Source organism: Nothoprocta perdicaria, unplaced genomic scaffold (assembly GCF_003342845.1).
Source record: "Nothoprocta perdicaria isolate Ctin4 unplaced genomic scaffold, notPer1 scaffold_4, whole genome shotgun sequence".
Classification (NCBI taxonomy): Eukaryota; Metazoa; Chordata; class Aves; order Tinamiformes; family Tinamidae; genus Nothoprocta; species Nothoprocta perdicaria.
In genome coordinates, this window is record NW_020455643.1 from 9,309,819 (window position 1) to 9,329,699 (window position 19,881).

General features: G+C 39.6%; 1 protein-coding gene across 2 annotated transcripts in view; it reads right to left on the reverse strand.

The window, feature by feature from the left end:
• The window catches only part of LRCH3 (leucine rich repeats and calponin homology domain containing 3), a 62,282-nt gene that overhangs the window by 41,652 nt on the left and 749 nt on the right, over positions 1 to 19,881 (reverse strand). The gene's annotated exons all lie outside the window — the stretch shown is intronic.

Here is a 19,881-nt window from a genome sequence, read left to right on the forward strand (position 1 = left end):
TCTGATCAGTCTATTAATCCGTTTACTCAGGGACTATTGTGTCTGCTCTTGCTCCCATTACCTAAGACATGAAGTCCATTTCTCAGTCTGGTCTGTGTTATAAACTTTTGTAGATTAAAAGAAGTGTCTTTTGTCATCCCTGCTCTGCATCTGTCCTTTACATTTGTTTAATGCAAACCAACCCCCCGGACTTTTGACTGCCTTTTTAAAACCGTAAATCATCAATGAACATGACACCCGCTGGCAAAACACTAATGGGAAAGAGATCAGGACACAGTGTCAGCAGCTGTGAACTGAGCCTCCCACCCATGATATATCAGGTCTTCTACAACAAACCAGTTGCAGATGTGGGACATCAGCCATGGATGTCCTGCAACACGCTGAAATCCCGACAGTAACATCCGCTGGTATGTGTAGCCCCAGATTAGGATCACCTCATCTGAAGAAAATATTCTGCTTTTATAAAAACTGTGAAGCATGTGTMATTTAAAAGCACTCACACTTTTCTTTTTTAAATAGAAACTGTATGCTTTTTTTTTTCCTGTGTGTACAACTTACAAGACCAGCAAGAAATTCCATAGTTTCACAATGGCAACAGTAAAGAGGCTGGGGTAACACCAGGTTCTCATGAAATACTCCTGTATATCCATGAAGAAGCAGGGAAGCAGTTGATGTATCTTGCAGATATGGGAAGCACTTCACCTAACAAAGTCATTTATACTCCTGCTTCATAGCAGCCCATCTCCTCGCCAGAAATTACCTGCTCACATTAGTGAGGTTACCTGAAAGACATGTTTAAACACATCTTTTGATGAACATCTTGATGTTCTTTGATATCTCACTTATGACAAAATACACTTAAAACCCAATCCATCAAAACCATTACTTAAGTTTCAAATGCATTTGAAACGCTTTGTTATATAAACTTAAGGGGCGTTTGTAATCCCTTCTATCAGCCAAGTGTCATGTACTGATTTGTTTCCTCTCCCAAACATTTCAACACTTCAAAGGAAGTCTTGTAAAGCTTGTGACCCTAATGAAGAAAACATTCATAACATTACTCAGGGAAAATGAATAAAATGAAAGCATAAGTCTGGACAGATGAGCTGCTGATGTTCTCTGATTTCAACAACTGGGAATATTTTCCTCCTCTTTTCAGCACTGAAAATGTATCCTTAAAGTTCCGTTCCCCACCTGGAGGATTTCCTGGCACAAGAGAGACAACCTTTCTCTTTCCTGCCCGCTATTAGATAACAGCAGCACTTTTGTCATACCRCCCTCGTAAGCACTAATTTAAGCAGAACCTCAAGAACGACTTCCCCTGACTCAACCTTTACTTGCCAGCCTGGTCAAACCTGAACTTCTCCCAAGCTTTCGCCCAGCTTGGACGCCTCTGGTCCTATTAATTGAAGGTGAAAGAAGTTGGCATTTACTGAACTCAGCAGAGCCTACTTTAACAGTGCAGTTCTTCTCACCTGCAATACTTTGCAGCCCTCTAAATAGCCTAATGAAATATAGTCCCTCATATCTGGCTTCCATTTGCAATACTTCATTAAGTTAGAAAAGTTAGTGTCAAATAAACAATATGTTCTTCATATATATATATATATGAATATATATATATATATAAATATATAAAAAACCGTATTTTTACTTTGCAGCAGTAACTGTGATAACAAATCACTTTTTGGTGCCTGCAAGGACTGGTATTTTGTAACCAAGAATCTCCAGCTTGCTGGTTTCTAACAGACTGCAAGACTTCTGCAATACAGAAAATGAGGCAAGGTTGGTGGTTCAGGCTAAACGGCTGCCTGGCCCACACCAGATAACACAGCAACACGCTAAGGTCTCAGCTTGGAGGCTTTTGCTTTTCCTGGTTTGAAACATGCTCACCATGCTTAGCTCAACCAGAGCTGCCTCCTGCTGTCCYTTGGAAATCTCATTTCAGATTGCCACCAAATCTCTGTCTCATCTCAGACGTATGGATCAAAGTTTCACRTATCCGACTTGCTCTGGTCAAGGTTTTGGAACTTGCAATATGAGCAATAACGCTTTTATCAGAATTTAAAACGAAMATACAAAACCCCAGCTTACTCTGAAGAACTAAGAACTCACTAAATTTGTTACAAACAAAGGATTTAGGAGCACTACGGTCAAAGAATTTACCTTTTCCCTCAAAACCTAGGTTAAAAAAAAAGCCAGGCTTCACTTGGCTTTTTAAATCAGAGGCATCTTCAGTGCAGTTGTCAGGATCTGACTTCCACATCACTTGAGCTACACTGGCGTATTAAATTGCCCCTTCAGCTCTTCTCCACTGAAATACATCACATTAAATAAGAAATGGATTGAGTAAAACTCTATCAGTGACCTTTGTCTCTGCAATACTCACTATTCACCATACATCTCTCTCTATATTATCTACACTATCCAAGAAACGGATAGACTCTATCATTGTCCTTTGTCTCTGTAATATTCACTATTCACTATATATCTAATAAAATCTATGTACTAAAATCTGTAAGAACTGCATTTTAATTCYGCAATAAATATCTCGGCCATACCTGGAATGAAAGAGCAAAACAGAGAAGGCCCTAAGCACCAACTCCCTTTCGTGTTCCCTTTTTCTTCCAAGTTATTTAATAYATATTTGCTGTGCTTTAGCTTTCTCCTTCACACAAGGATTAAAACCTTGTGGGTGTGACAGTGAAAAGCACTGACCGAACACAAACACATTCATTTTACAGTCCTGCACACTCAGTGGCAGATGCTGTACATGGTTGTTTGACAAGAAAGCAATTCCCAGCTAAAGCAAGATATTCACACAGCAGCAATAGGCCATATGCACGCTGCCAGAGGAAAATAAACATTCCCATCAGTGACAACTTGGAAAGAATGCCACTTCCTCTGGGAAATAATAGTATTTTCCTTTTGCAAGGAAGGAAGACTATTGCTTTTTATTAAAATAAGTTAAAAACAAAAAGAGTGGAGAGTATGGAACATCATTATATGGCTGTTCTTGCGTGACTGCTGATAAATTGGCAATGGTGACAAGCTCTAGCTCTCTTACCAGAAACAACCAACATTCCCTGGCCTTCAGCCTCTTACAGGTTCCGGAACAGGAAAAATCAGTAGCCTTAATGAATCAAACTGTCCCGTCAAGGGTTTTTTTTWAAAAAACAGAACAAAACCACAGGCTGTGATTTCAGTCAGCTGAGCAGTCACTGACAAGCCAGGGCTCCTACTGAAGGAAATGACCATCTATTATCCTCCCTGACCATGTATTATCATCACCTCTCTTATGCCAGCGCTACCACTTGATCATACAGCCACACAGCCAGTTGGATCTCATTGCTGACAACAAATCCTATTAAAAAAAAAGAAGAAAAAAAACACCCCAACACCAAGACCAAAAATAGTTTTTGGCCCTTCTGAGGCATGATCTGATTCATGGTACAGCTGTGCAACCTCTGACACCAGCACACAGGAGAGGAGGAAATCCACGTGTGGCTACATGACTGTGGAAGAAAAGGGACTGTGACTTTGGCAGTAGCTGAGATTTCATAGAATGACAGATAACCATGAAACTGCATTTTTTGGTTCCTTAGTATATATGCTGCTAAATAAAACAGAGCTCTCTCTTCAAAGCAGCAAACAGCACAGTCGTGATCAGGATTTGTTCCAAAACTTTTGCTCATTATGGATATGTATTTGTGGACCCTGTACGATGTTTTAAGGATCACATGTGGTGCAGCACAGCAAACACTTCAGGAATGAGATGCAACTAATTTTTCAGATGAGTAGGGAAGCATAATTAAGTGGCTGTAAAAGGGAACCACGMTCAAGGAAGACAGATGGGCCAGTAGCTAGGCTTTATGGCTGCTCAGTAAACAGTGCAGAGCACAGACTACATGCTCTAAGGGAATGCACTGACACAGCAGAGATGATTTTAGTGGAGCCCAACTATTCATCCATGCTTGAAACTAAGGCTTAATTCTAACCCTTTACTATGAAGTTCTGGGTTAAAGAAGGTTTTATACATACTGTGCTCCCAACAGGCGGCAGACTCTACATCACAGTCTTTTCTCTTCCAGCAATTCCTCTTCCTCACTCAACTTGCATGATTACACTGTTGGCTGGGGGCCCTTCTTCAAAGTGTGAAGCACCAAGCCAGGCTAACTAAAATAAGGGTAAATAGGGGAAGCAAGGTTGCAAGAAACCTAACAGAGGAATGAGTCAGGGGCTGCAGGCCACTATGTCTARTTAAAACTGGCAGAGAAGTTCAGTTCCCCAGTTGCACTGCAGGTCCCTCATGGACATACAGTATTTATCTCCAGAACTCTATGGACTACACAGAATAAGCTGGTATGACAACATACCTCCCTTCATTAATAAGGCTGTTTTGAAGAGAATTATCTGGATGTGACTTCACCTCAATTCCTTACTACCCTTTTACTGAAAGCCATCGATTCTGCAGTACTTGTGYGAACACTTCCCAACCCACAGCAGGCCAGCAGAACAGCTAAATTAGTTCATACTAATAGCTTAAATTGTTTGAACTACTCTGACAAATTCTGCCTGAAGCTAACCTGCGAGGACTTGCTCGAACTGCATCTCCAGCAGATCCAAAAGGGCAGGGGACTTCCTTTGTCAGAACAATCTCCTTGAACTAGCTCGTCACTGTATGCAGACAAGTCTTTGCCTTTACAAGAGAAAAATAAATGTTTAGAAGAAGATGGAGAACAGAGAAGATTTTTAGTCAGGGTTTTCAAAGTAGACATTACTTGGAAATAAATCACACAAGTCCTCATACTTAAACATTTTGGGTTTATACTGTTAAACAAAGGAGACTAAGCTCATTCTGCGAATGTTTTGCTGCAACACCAYCACTTGGACTCATTACACATTTCAGCTTTACTGATCTGGTCCCTAAATCCCAGCAGCCACAACATGAAMCTTAACTCTCTCAATGTATTTCTTYCTTGGTTGTTTTCCTTTCTTTAACCTAGATCTGCTTGACCAGTCCACGTTACTGAGCATCCCAGAAGAACCAAAATGCTTCAGAATGAGGAGAGTTTCTTACTTCCTTTTACATCTCCCTTTCCCGCAAGCACTTCTAGGTAGCGACCACTCAAGACCGCAGGGCATGTTCTTGCTTTCACAAGGCAGAACCAACCTGGCTGTTGCTCCATAACTGACAACACATTCTTCTTATTCCAGTTAAATACTGTGATTTAGTTTGCAGTGCAGAGTGGAGACAAATGGCTGCACAGAAATAGGAACGAATGGCAACAGGCCAAAACTCCTTCAGCCCGCGAGACAGTGTCTTGCGAAATTATACTCAAGCTCCATTAAACTTAATTTGAAGATATTAATTTGCAGTCTCCAGTTGGAGGGTAGAATCTAAGAGTCATTTAATAATGACTATTTTTATCTTATTTGTAATCAAAAAAGTTATTATCACACCCCTGATGGAACAAAGACCACAGCCTAATGGATGCCAACATTCTTCCTCCACATATGCTTTCACAAAGTGTTCTTATATAATGGGGCAAGAGGCATTCAAAATTATGCTTGAACACAGGACCTCACAACAGAGGGTTACGCAGAGAGACAAGGCTATGTGCTCCATGTGACAAATTTTCTCTTCCTTACTACTCTAAATATAAAGAAACGCATTTCTCCTGGTCCAAAGACCTGCCAAGTAAACGCTGCAAGGGCTCCAAGGTCTCCACACACCTCATCATTCCCTTTAGTTCCATTTCTCTCACTTGTCTATTTTTAAATACCTTTAAACACMTTTTGCAGCATGTAAAGAAGGTAGCGTACACACACAAGTGCAAGTAAAACAAAGGATTCTAGCCAAGAACCTGTACCACACACACAACTTCTCCCTGCAGAAAGGACAGGAGAATAACCATCAGTTCCCCCGTTTCATGAATCAGTCTTTAGACACTATGTTAAATACTCTAGTACAGCACAGCACAAAATCCATAGTCAACTCCCAGTCATTCAGAAAAGGAGAGAGAAGGGATGGTCAGATAATATGGACACAGCAAAAGACCAGCAAATATAAAACAGACAATATAACGTAGACAATGTACAAGGATAGCTAACAGCACTGCTGACAGAGGAGTCTCAAAACCTCCTAGGTGGCACTGGCAAGGCTAGAAAACCTGCCCAAGAGAGCAAAGTGCTTCTTGACTGCAGGTAAAACGTCCAAACTGGCCCATGCAACCAGTTTAGACACTGCAAGCAGAGGTAAGTTAACCACCCTGGATAACCTGTTCACAGCTATGGGGAGTTTTAAGTGAAAAGATGATAGGTGAGGAAGAGCAGAAGTTACTGCTGCTATTAAAATAATGGCAATAAACCTCACTTTACCTAATACTTCTTGTTTACACACTCCCCTCTATATACTGCACCAACTAATTGAAAATACATTACCATACTCCTCCTCTTTAAGACCATTTACATAGACCACTACATTGAAGTCATCAGGAGATGGACAGACCACAAAGAAAAAGGTTTTGGCTACCAATGCATTTCAGTTTTACTTGGCAAAATAGAAACAAACCAGTTCAAACCAAAACTGAAAACTCAAAGGTCCTAAAAGCAAAGTCAGCAATTCATACTAAAAAGCCAATTATTTTCATAGACAAACATGGATTTCTATAGATTTTTAAGCCACTTATTAATGCTTTTCTGTAAAGCTCTTGAGAGCATCCCTCCAAATCTATGGCCCTGAGATGGTGCTTCATTGGCCTACACACCAAGGTCACCAAGCTTGTCTCATATGACTGCAGACACCAATCTGTCTTCAACAGGATGGTATTTTATTGAGGAGAAAAGCCAGTAAAATTCAGTCAAAAGTCCTATGTTCTTTTAATGACCCTCGAGGCCATCTCTCCTGCTGACGTCATCCCTAACACAAAACKCCTGTTGCACTTTACCCAGGCAGAGCTGCAAATTCCAAGAGGACAAATTACTGCCAGAATGGGAGAAAAGTGCTGGAACCTCCCCAAGTCATCTGTAGGGTACCGGCCATTTCAGTGTTGAGAAAYAAAATGACAGCAAAGAGTATGTATGGAAAATATCCTGCAGCAAACARAGAGAATGGCCAAATGAGGAGATAAACGACAGCAATTGCCAAAACATATGTTCATAATATAAAATAAATCCTGAATCTGGAAACCATAAGAGTCATCTTCAGTCAAGAACACACAAGGCAGATATTAGCAGGGATCAAGGACTACAGAACTGACAGCCACAATTTCATGCGTCGCTGTCTTAAAAGCTAAGTTTGCAAAAACAAACAAACCAAACAAAAAGTAATGAGGCCATCTAAATGAAGGTTACACTCTTAGATAATATTTTGAATAGATTTATATAAAGCTCTTGCACGAAAAAGAAACAGTATTACGAATCTCTGGCAGCAAACAAGCAAAACTCAAACTGATCCTATTACAACTGAAAACAGACTTTTTCAAAAGAAGACAAAACAAAAAGGCAAAACCTTGCTTGGAAAAAGGCTTCAGGTAAGGCTGAACAGAAGATACYTAGCCTGTAAAGCAGAGATTCTAATTAATCAAACAGCAACTGTTGCTAGGAAAGTTTTTGGGTGGCCCACGTGCRAGTAGTGGTTCTATCCCTCCAGCTCCTCCTGAGTGATAGTACAGCTGTGTGTGTGTGTGAGCAAGACAGTTCTGCCCCATCTCAGTACAAACCTCAYGAAATTGAGGACTAAGAAGAGCAAAAGCTTTTTTCCTGCTGGGAGACTCCTTGATCAACATTCACACAAAGGAAAGAACGAAGAGAATGAATTTCACTTCCAAAAATGTCCCTCATTCCACTTTACAATCATCATTTTGACTGCTGTTTTTTTTTTTATAATTCTACTTAAGCACAGAACTACGTACAACAACACACACCTGCAGATGCTGCAAAAACCCAAGCCAAAACCAAAAAGTTGCAAAGAAACTGCTTGGTGTGTGCTAAGACCTGGCCATGAGCACGGTGATTCTCTAAACAAATAAAAACCTTGGACACACTGCCTTCTGCAGGACCTTTAATAAGGTCTGTCCATTTTCCTTCCTAATAAAACTTGCTAAGATAAAAAGCTTGGGACAACAAAAACAACAAAGGAGGGAAAACAGTTCTGAAGAATTGTTCTGAATATTCTGAATAGATTTTGTCAAATCTATTGGGCAAAATAGCAGGAAAGTAAGTTGCAGCATCCGTAATAATGAAAACAAACAAACAAACCCTAAACAAAAGTAAGAATTCCACTGCAACAACCACTCCCTAGGCTTAAGTCAAGAGAGTTCACGGGAATACTTCAGGTTTCCGAAGTCTGGACAGAGCATCAGGGAGACGGAGGGGAAGGGCTGTGACACAGCAGAGTTTTGAAGTGCAAGTAGGATTTGCATGGGAAAGCAAAGCAGCAGCCAGTGAAGCACATGCAGGAAAATGGAACATTAAGATTGAAATTAACTTGTGCTACTACACAAAGTTTTGAAGACAGTACATTAAAAAACAGCATAAACTTAAAATATTAATTTAGCTTCAATATAAATATGGATGAGATCAGCTAGAGAGAGCAGTCACTGTAGGAAAACGTGAGGTAAGCAGCATATTTGATGTTTATTAAGAACAGTGAGGATAAAGCACTTGCATAAGGATGCTGCGGAGGTAGGAGACTTCTGTCACCTACAAAGTAACTCCAGCCTCTTGTTACTACCAGATGACAAAATCTCTCCGGAGCTCACTAGAAGCACAGAAATACTTCTGTTTGTCAGAAGTGCAGAGTAACATTCTTCAAGGTAGCATACAGGATGTGCAAGGAACCTGCTAAGTGTCACCACAAAATACTTTCAACAATAAAATCAATTTATAGTTTATTTCACCTGAGATCTTTTTTTTTTTCTTAATCTTTCCAGACACATTTTTCCTTCTCCATTAAACTGTGACTGCTGCCAAAGAGGAAACAGCTGTTTTTATAGCAAACAGAAATACTCCATGAAGGAAATACAGAGCACTGCACCTCATTGATAGACAGACAGGTAGAGATCACAAGACAGGATACCATAAACAGAATAAAAGTTTTGTTAATGAAAATTTGCCAGTGGACTTTGGCAATCCATGAAAAATGGAGCCAAGAATACAGCAGAAATTGTCTTTTCCAACTACCACGGCCAAATGGAAACCAATACAAAACAAACTAACAGCTAAAGAATAGTTGCATTTTACAATTTAGTACACGTGCATGCACACTTTCATCAAATGCTTGTTCTTTCATCTTCTCATCACTGAAACTAAATACCAGCCAGAGGTCGGCTGACTTTGTTTTACAAACCAGATCTTCAGAACACTGCAAATTATTTTCCCTTATCAGAAAGGATGTCCCCAACTTTACAACCACCACCCAATTTCTCTGGCCCAGCTGTTATGCCCTGCAGAACATGCAATTTATGTGATTACATCATGTAGTAATATCATTTCAGATCAACTAGTATGGAAATTAAATATAAAGGCACAGAAAATATTTTTTCAAGTAATTAATATATCTGTGAAACTTAAAACAAAAAGAACCTCAAGCACCAAAAAATAGGGTGATGATTTTTTCCCCTCCTCTTCATAAGGGACAAACTGGGTTCTCTAGACTTACAATCACACGACTGTGCCTACAAAGCAAAATAATGCATGTGTAAATGCCCCCCACACCAGTGTGTATCACAGTGCAGGCAGCGAGAGAGCAGGATGTACCATGCAAATTAGGAAAAGGAAGCTGCGAAGAGACAGGAAATGCAGTGGTAGAAGGATTTCTTTAAGGTCCAAAATGGCGAAGAGAAAACAAAAGTCAAAATTAAGAAGTGCCACTTCTTTCAAGAACAGATCATGTTTTCTTCTAGCAGGACAGACATATTCTAAGCGCACAGAAGTACTAAGTGGACTGAAATAAAGAGGGGCAGCCTAGAGGAGCCACACGAACGGTGTCAGCTGTGAAATGCAGAAGTGCAAACTGCCTGTGCAGCAGCAGCCACCCAACCTGYGAGCGGGGCTCGCGCCGGAGCGGAGCGGAACTCGCTCGGCTCTAGTCACTTCTGGTGGTTTTGCCTGCGGAGTCCCCAAGGCCCCAAACGTTCCTGTGTATCAGAGGCAACCGTCACCACCACTAGTACTAAGTCAGCTCTGGAAGGGCATGTTGGAGTCTTTCAGAAAGCCCCTTCCCTTCAAACAGATGGACAACTCATTTGGGACAGCCACAACCTGCTCGCACAACTTGCATGCTTGTAAAAGGGCTGCTCTTGGAGACGTTTGAGGAAATCGGAGGAGGCTTTGTAAAACGCCTTAGATTTTCTTTAAGTGTGAAAACCTACTTAAACTGCTTAGTTTCAAACTGTTACTGAAATGGAAGTTCCATAGATTCATTTCTTAACCACTTACTGGCGCAGCTCTACGAGGACTGTGAGTGTAAATTCCAGTGTGGTAGCGGGGCCACAAAAACACAACGCATTTAACAGCTGTGCTTCTCATTTCAGTTCCTATCTGCAGCAGCAAAGGCAGCAGGTGTTTTAAAGACTACATCTGTATTAGTCRGCTACATAATTCACACCCAAATAATGGGCACTAGGAGCATGAGAAAAAAATAGCACTTGCATTGTACCTTATACCTCTTCAAACTGCTCTATACCCATTAACTGGCAAATAGCAGCGAATGCAGCACTTAGGTTTTCCCTAAAAGCAATTTGAACAGAAAGTTATGAGGCAGAAAAAAACCATTAAGTTTGTTAAGAATAAAGATTTCTGGCAAGAAAAGTCCTTTCTAAAGATTTTTGTTAGCTCTTTAATGCTTCAGTCTAGATGAAATACCACAAACTGGAAGTCATTCTTGCATTAAGTGCTGAAACACTCTTCTGAAAAACGGGAAAGGCCATCCAGACTTTGTAACCYGTAACAAAGTACACTGAAATTACTTTCAGTTTCCTCAAAGGCTGAATTTTGTGAAAACGCAGTATGTAGCAGTGTTCTACAGTTGCAAAAACTTACTAGAAAAATTAAATGTAAGRTACAGACCTAGATAAAAAAGCAGTTTGTAGCTTTGCAACAGACTCTTTATTACATCATATTTATTCAAATGATCATCACCATCTATGCATTTTAACTTACAATGAATGTAATGACATGGAAAGAAGCACCGAAGTGTAAGCATTTAAAAAAAATGCTGCTTATCACAATCAATAGGGGTCTCAAAATAATTAGGATACAGGTGTGCTTTTGTAACCCCCTACATTCTTGGCATGTGAAAGCATAGCCCTGGGAAAAAATGAATTTTTGAACATATATAACAAGCCAATTCTGACAGAACCTATGGCTTTCACTGTATACATATATATTTATATTTAAACAAACACATACTGATATTCCCCAAAGGACATTTCTGGTATTATAAATAAATCACCAGGAAGATGGTCTCATTCTTGCTGTGCAAGAAAGGATAAATCTCCCATCCGATACCATTAACTTTTGGCCCCATCATWCACTATGTCTTCTAGCCAGGGGAAAGAAGAATCTAATACTTCAGTAACACTTCTGATAGTTGCCATGCATTCAGAAAACAACAAAACAAAGTGAGATATTCTACCTCTTATTTCAAATTACAAGAATTACAAGCTAATTTTTTTTTTTGCTTCCCTCAGGGAAAGGGAAAAAACTTGTGAGCAAGTATCTTGAAAACAGGAAAATCTTAAAAAAATATTTCACAACTAAGTACCAAAATCAGATGCAAAACAGATGTGAAGTTGATCACTAAGAAACTGGGAGTAAAATATTGTCTCATGATACAATGGCGCCCCTCAAAATGAAAATACAGCTCAAAGTTGGTTTTAGTGAAAAATATATTTTCAAGAACAGCAAGTTTGAGACAGACTCAGCAGGACCAATGAGTGTGAGGGAAAAAAAAATTCCATGAAAATGTTCTTTAGCAGACTCAGAATGAGTTAATTTAATTACTAGCAAAGAATATTTAATTACTAGCAAAGACTATCAAAATCTCAGGTTTTCCTTCTTCTAACCACAGCTGTAATCATCTCTGGACACATAAACACCACTGAATGATAGAAACTGGTTTGCACAGTAGCAGAACAGAGTCATTCGATATCCAAGACGTGTGTATTTTCCAACACATTTACTGCTCAAACTCCTAATCTGCTGGTTTAGCACAGATGGGTTCCAAAGAYGGATTTTTACTCTGCTAAGCACAAATTCATCGGCCCGTTGGCARGTCAGCGGAATAGAAGCAGGCTGCAAACACTCTGTGGCCCAAAACCGCGTGCAGTTACGGTCCCCTGCACCAACACGGGTTCCGCAGCTGAGCCTGGAGTCAGGGCACTGACAAGCACCTAATTGTACTGCTCTTATGGTGCTCAGGGCCTCTCCTTCTCCTAGGGAAAGGATCCATAGCACCAACTGAGAGCCTATTAAAAGCCTTGGGCTATGACTGAACTTAGAAATAACATATATGGCCATAGCAAGAGTAGTAATGAACTAGGCAAATTTAAATTACTACTCATTTCATCAGCACCCTAAAGTTAATGCATGCTATCCCCAGATTTAAAAGACTTTTTCCCCACTAAGTGTCAAGATAGACATTATTCTACTTTRTCATGTGATAATTTTGGTTGGGGACCTGGAACCAGTAATAAGAGGCATTTAAGACAGAGAATAAGATTAACAGGGAAAGAAATGAAGGCTGAGAGACGCAAGTTGAACTGGAATTGAACARTAAATGAAATGGGGACAGAAGACAAGCAGACTTGAGATAACACCATTTTGTTGGTGACATCTGACATGAACACATGTAAGAAACCCAACCTACTYGATTACACACCTCTTCTACACCTAGTACAGAAATCAAGATCCTTAAATCTCATCATTGCTGTGCTCTCAGCAAACACCTGCACAACTCGGAGGCAAAGCCTGGGTTTCTTTCGCTGTTACAGAGTCCAGAGAAAGAAAAACAACCTGCTGATACCCATCTAGCTGGTTCAAGTAACAGACACACAACGGATGTAAAGGTCTGAACTGCCCTGATGAATCACATGGATGCCAGCATGACTGCACATGACTCAATTTCTATGTTAAAAAAATGAGTCAATAATTTGTACGGAGAAAACTCACTTAAAAAATATTCAAGACTGGCAAACCAAGCTCACAGACAGGACAATCTACAACGAAGGATGCCCACATAACTTTAATTCCTCACTTCAGGTGCCTATCTTCCATCCACAAGTCTTTAGGATGCAGAATAAAGACACCAAAATTCACATGGTTTCTTGAACAATGGAGGCAAAAAAACCAACCAAACAAAAAGAACAGATGCTCATTAATCCTACTGCCCTCTATAGAGGGCAGGATCATTGAAGACTATGTGCAAAGGAATCGTTATCTGGGTGGTGCAAAGGGGTATTTTAGACATATCTTCATTTTTGAGTACTTRAAGTACATATAGAGAAGATGACAATTGTAAATACTGTAATTCAAAAGCAGTAACAGATCAGTAGGGAAAGAGCAAAGGCTCTGACTAAAAGCAGCAGTTTGTAGTATGGAGCTTAGAAGAAGGTATCAGTAAAGGACCATGGGAATAGTTTAGGAATAGTCTAAGTGGAAAATACAATCCTCTTCCTAAAAATAGATGAAAATACCAACTCCTACACAACCATCCTATAAAGACCACAGTGTGTAGTGTCCTTTCTGGTCTTCTTTAGATACCTATAATTCAGAGTATTAAAGCAGTATATTAACTCCTTTAATACTCTTACTGGTAGAGGCTACAAGCCTCGTTTCTGTAAACAGGTTTCCCTTCTCCTCCACTATGAAGGCATGAACAGCAGCAGATAAAGCACAGCCCTCAACTCCAGCTAAACACAACTGCAGTTCATTAAAGCTCTTTGGCTACAATCGGAAATCATGAGCTCCAAGCCTCACTAATTATTAGAGAGAGAACCCTTGAATTGAGTTATAGCTTTTTCATTAGCTACCATGTAATGTTATTTTTAACACATGCTATATAATTTGCAATGTTTGTTGTAACTAATTCCTAATGGCTGGTTTATTTTACTGAAGAAACTAATTATGTCAACTAAAGCTAAACCTAAACCATCAGTTTACAATTACTTGCATAAAATAATATATTTTGCCAAATGGAAGTATGAGATCCAAATCTGTCAGCAGTAAAGTGTCACTGAATGCAATTTAAATCAATGAGAAATGCTCTAAAGGCAAAACAGTCTGAGACCCACCGACTCAAGAGACTAGCCTCTTGTTTAACCAAAAATAATTAGCAAATTTAAGACAGATTATTGACAGAGCATTACAAAATACGGTGTGATTTCACAAACAATGCAACTTAATCTTGAATTTCTGCCAAACAGGCCCTCATTCTTTGTCACTCCAGACAGCCTTTCCACCCTTTCTGCTGGCTGGAGTACCGAGCTGTCCAAGGAGTTGATCCAAATAAAAACTAGTTGCAGGCCTCATTTTCAGCCAGATAAGTACAAAATAGGTTACTGGAAGACAACCCAACTGCTGGTGTTGACTGTGCAGCAGGATATGAAGACAGAACTTCCCTTTCTGGCATCAGCATAGAACTTGGATCACATTAGGTTGTGGATTTATGATYGACTTCAGGGAGTACTTAACTAATATAAATTTGCTACCTCCAAGCATAGGTAAAACCACAAGAGAAAAGGTTTGGAAAACACAAGGAGAGAAAGCAAGGCTTTCATTTTTTCCCCTAAGCTCCAATTTTTCCCTTGCACAACCACAGGATGTAATATATTCACTCACTAGCCCCTTTCCATTTGCCTTTTTATGCGATTACACAGTTATCTCCAAAAATTTAACTGAAAATATAACAAAAATATAACTGAAAGAGTACAAAAGTGATTATATCTTTAAAAAATACATTAAAAAGCTCATCACGATGGTATCGAATCACTGGGGATAAGAAAGTCAAAGATAGCTAGTGAAGTAACCAGAAAACCATGCAATTGCGAACACCAGTTGGAAGAGTTCACTAGAAGTAAAAGGCTAGGGATTTTTTTTTTTTTTTTTAATTTTCCTGTAAGATCAGCACACTAAATAAAGGAAGGAACTATGCACATCGGAGCACAGGACTGTGACCCCTAACAAAACCCTAATCTTGATTTTAATACTGAAACTTCAAAGATTAAAGACTGATGTTGTGATCTCTTCTTACTTAACTAGCAGCTACTTGAACTAAGACTCATTGCTTTTCCCTCCAAGTTCTCTCAAAGATCYTAATGAAACGTACAGTACAGTTACCAAAAGCATTATCAATTGTATTTTTGGTAGGAAGCGAAAATACCGATTAGAAGTCTTACTGCAAAACAAACAGTCCATGTAATCMTCCTAAATGCCTATAAGCAGTTAATGTATAGAAACTGAGGTCAGATTTTATTTCTATGGAGGGCAGCTAAGAAAAACATCAGAACACATTACTGGCAAAGTCATTCGAAAGGTAGTAGCTGACATTTTTTTTGGTCTTTAATATCTTGCTATCTTTTTCTAWTATTAATATATTCCAGAAACACGATATAGTACTCAGGATATAATTACCCTCCAGGTTGATTTCTATACAACAACAGCTCTTTTATTTTATTTTTTTTTATTTTTTTTATTGCATATATCTACATAGTCCCAATTTCTCTCTTAAAAGTAGACACAGTGAGCAGTTTAGGTAATTATGGTTGTCTTGAGGGGTTTGACAAATAACTTTCCCRCTCAATGGATGCTTTGGGAAAGTTCTCCAATGATGACATCACACTCCACATTAGTACTGGCAAAATGCAACTACATTTCCTTTCAGTTCAGATGGTTTACAGCCCTCCCTTCTCCTATTCCCTGGTTGAGTCGAATGAACAAATTGGTTGTAATTTAATCCAAGTAAAATGGGGATGGATAAGGCTGCTAAATAAAAGAGCATGAGAAAGGAAAAAAAAAGAACAGAGGAGCACATTCTTGTTTTATTAATGAAGTTTGCTCATTCTTCATCACTGTGAGCAGTGCTGTGTAAGTTTGAGTCATTTCCTAAAATTCAAATTTAAGTTTTAAGAGATGAGCATAAAGAACTGCTTCTTCCTCCTCTTCCTTCTCTTTTAGTATCTGAAGTTACCATTATGCTTCATTTCTTGTGAATAAACCACCCCTCATGTTAGAAGAACTCTTGCATCACACTGTAAAGGGCTATCCTATCAACATCAGACTGCCCATTGCAAAGCTTGCAAGCAAACACCAAATTCAACTTGATTTTAAATTGTTCGGTTTCCCCCAGTTTATGTTTATACATTGCTTCTCATTAGAATCTTACTTCTAATCAAAAAGAAACAATCCCCTCACTATTACTTCAGTGCCTAAGTTACCTACTTAGTTCCGAAAACAACTGATAACATTAATCTTGATTAAAAAAAACCCTAGGGGTCCTTGGCATCTGGAAGGCAGCATTTCCAGAAGGCAGCTGAGGCTCTGACATTACTACAAGCTTCGCTTGGCAATGAGAATCGTTTGCCTCCATCACAAAATTAACAACAAAATTCTCCTGCTGACGCTCAACAGAAATATATCAGAATAAAAATGCAGCAAACCCTACCTGGTTATCMAATATTCTTTCAAAGTCAAGTTACACCTGGAAAAAACTAAATCTAATCATTGCTGAGGGAGCATTTGTGAATGATACCTATGTATTTGCTCTTAAGTGCAATAGGAGCAGAACACAAGGAACGGCACGACTGCAGCCACTTGATGAGAATGAGCTCCCCTCCTCATTAGAGGGCTACAGTAACTGGGGATGCGAGGGGAGCGGGAAAGAAAAGAAAAAGTATTTCTTCCTTTGATTAGGAGCACAGTAACTCTAGCAACCAAACACAAACAAATCAACACCTCCCAGCTTGCTTGAACTGCTACAACAATCAACTGCTGAAAAGCTCTCAGGGGAATTCACGTGTGCTTTTCTATAATCTGGCATTTAGATTTTCAAGACTTAAAAGAAAACGCATTGCCAAGTTATACTTTCAAAATAACACAAAAAATGCACATATTCAAGTATAAGAAATGTATGCATTTTATTGCTAGTATTTCTACACAACTGGATCAAAATCCAAGAATTACTTGCAAGATTTTTTTTTTAGCATACCCATCTCTGACTATAGAGTTATATAAATAGACGCCACGTGTTTGTATTTATGCTTTAGCATGAGAAAGTTTACTATTAGCTCATTGCTTAGCGAGATATGCCAGAATGCCATTGAGGGAAAAATGTCAATGAGGAAAAGCCATTGTTGGTACTGTTATCCTAAAGCACCACATCACAACACACTCAAAAAAAAAAAAAAAAAATCAGGATGTAGTAGAATATTGCTAACAAACCGACTTTGTATTTTGATCTGGCACTGAACACGAAGCAGTACCCTGTGTGCAGGACTGTGCCAGCACATCCAATACCACATCCGTCTGTGCACATTTTTAGATATTCAGGCATTAACCGCCTGAATACATCTACAGCCATCTGAAAGAAGATCTGGTAAGTGAAAGAAAACAAGACAATTAAACCAACATACATAAATTTGGCCTMGTAGTACTGCAAACTTTGGAAGAACACTTGAAAGTATCAAAGAAACAAGATTTTCAGGATGGTATAACACTTGAAAACCTACTTTCTGGTTGCTATCCACTTCCAGGGATCCCCCCACTAGGACACTGCCCATTTAGTATCTGCAAGGAGCACCCAGGTAAACTTGACCCAGTCTATACCTCATCTCTAGACTCTGTTCTTTCTACTGATCCACTCTAGCGCTTCATCCGTGTTAACGAGAGCTTCCAGTCAAGGCCACTGATCCTGTTAAGGCTCCAGGCTATCCTAGAAGCTGGTTCTGGAGCAGCATAGTTACATTAATAAGGCTTGTGATTCACTCCCACCTCTTCAAGGTGGAAGCACTTACAGCGAAGGGCAATTACTTTTATTGCTACAAGACTGGGAATGAGCTATACCAGTATAAGACGATCCATGCCAGACAGGCTTATATCCAAAAAGCAGTAAGATCTGGGGATTAATTATTTCATTCTCAGTTTCACGGAGGAAAGACCCAGTGGTTCTGGTGAAGCTCCGTGCACACCTGCCCCATCTGGTGTGCTTGAGCCTCTGCAGAACAGCCCGCTGGAAGGCACCTGGGCTCCACGGGGCTGTTTGAAGCATTTGTAACACCTAGCATATACTTTGCATTGCACCAGGTTATTTGTGGCTACAAACACGTAACAGCAGCTGGAGGTTTCACAAGAAGGAAATCAACATGGGGAAAGAAATTAAATCTGTAGCCGAGTCCTCAGCTGACACTTGGGGTCAGGAACGTTGATCTCCTTCCATTGCCCAGTCTCATTCAAAACAAAAGTCATGGAGCAGGTTATATTGAAGAAAGAAGGGCCCAACATGAAGTTATTCACGAGACACTTCAAAACTGAGAACTTCAATAAAACTTTTCCCTTACTCAGTAATAAGCTCCACTTCTTTTAACTTAGGAGCAGCCTTATCTTTTCCCAAGGTTCATTGTGAAGGAAAATGCACAGAGTGCATGGTATGGGCTGCCGCTTATGGGCATTTAATGCTTCTTGAACAACGACAATGCAAACACTCATCACAATAGATGGGAACCTTTGCRGAAACAAGAATTCCCACAAATTGTTCAAGAATACAGTAAATGAATAGTATTATAAACAAAAGCCCCAATCCTGCACAAATGAGTATAATGCACTTACCCACAGATTAATCCCGCATGCATTCATTGGAAATTTAATTTGCAGAGAGTCTTCTGAGGAYGAAGTATTTCATGCTCAAACAAGGAGCACTTTCTATTTATAGACATGTTAGCGCCAAACATTTTGCAGATCTCTAAGCTTTTTCGGCAGGCATTATTAGGACTGTTCTGACAGATTTTTTTGCTCTAATAGGATAATACATGACACAGTATGACATTAAACTATTTTAAAGCAGGCTCCATTTTGCACTATTTATCAAGCAATTTATCAATGCACTAACACACACAGTAACTTTAGAAGTGACATTCAGTTTTTGAGCTCCTGTCTTCAAAGAAAAGCATCACGACTCACAGAAAAATTTAAGTAATGAAAGCTAAAAGTAAATGTTTCAATATGTTTCGTGGCTATTTACGCTTTGCTGATACAACTACACAATTAAAACACATGCAAAAAGAATTTACTCTATGTAATACATTAAAGAAGTTCTTCGTGCCATGATGCACTCCTTTTATAAGCCTTACCTCTCTGTTCAACACAGCAATATGTTAACAAAACCCAGAAGTATTTGCATGTGTTTTTGCTTACAGGCAAGCTGTTTACATGCAAAGCATGGATTTTTAATCCACTCCCTGCATGTCTACTTGGGGAGCAAAGGGGAAAAAACACCACTGTTGCTTACTGCACCTTGCAAAATACTCCTTAAAAACTATTATTATTTTTCTCTATGCAGAACTAAAGGAGAGCAAAGTAAAACATGCATCTTCTCACAGTGTCTTTTAGATGTTGCACGGGGCAGAACTGTCAGAAATGACAACAGTAGCGTATGAAGAAATAGTTTTGACTTTATCTTGTGTGTGCTTGACAGCTCTGTTTTCACAGTGTTTCCTCCATCAACAGCACGAGATAAGAGTTAGGGAGGGTGCATACGCACGTATCTATCTATATAAATACCTTCATGTGCATCACCGAAAGAACGGACACGGCTAAAACCCCATAGCGGGGTCTCGGCCAGGGCTCCCAACGCCAGCCCGGCGCAGGGGGGACCCCGAGAGGGGC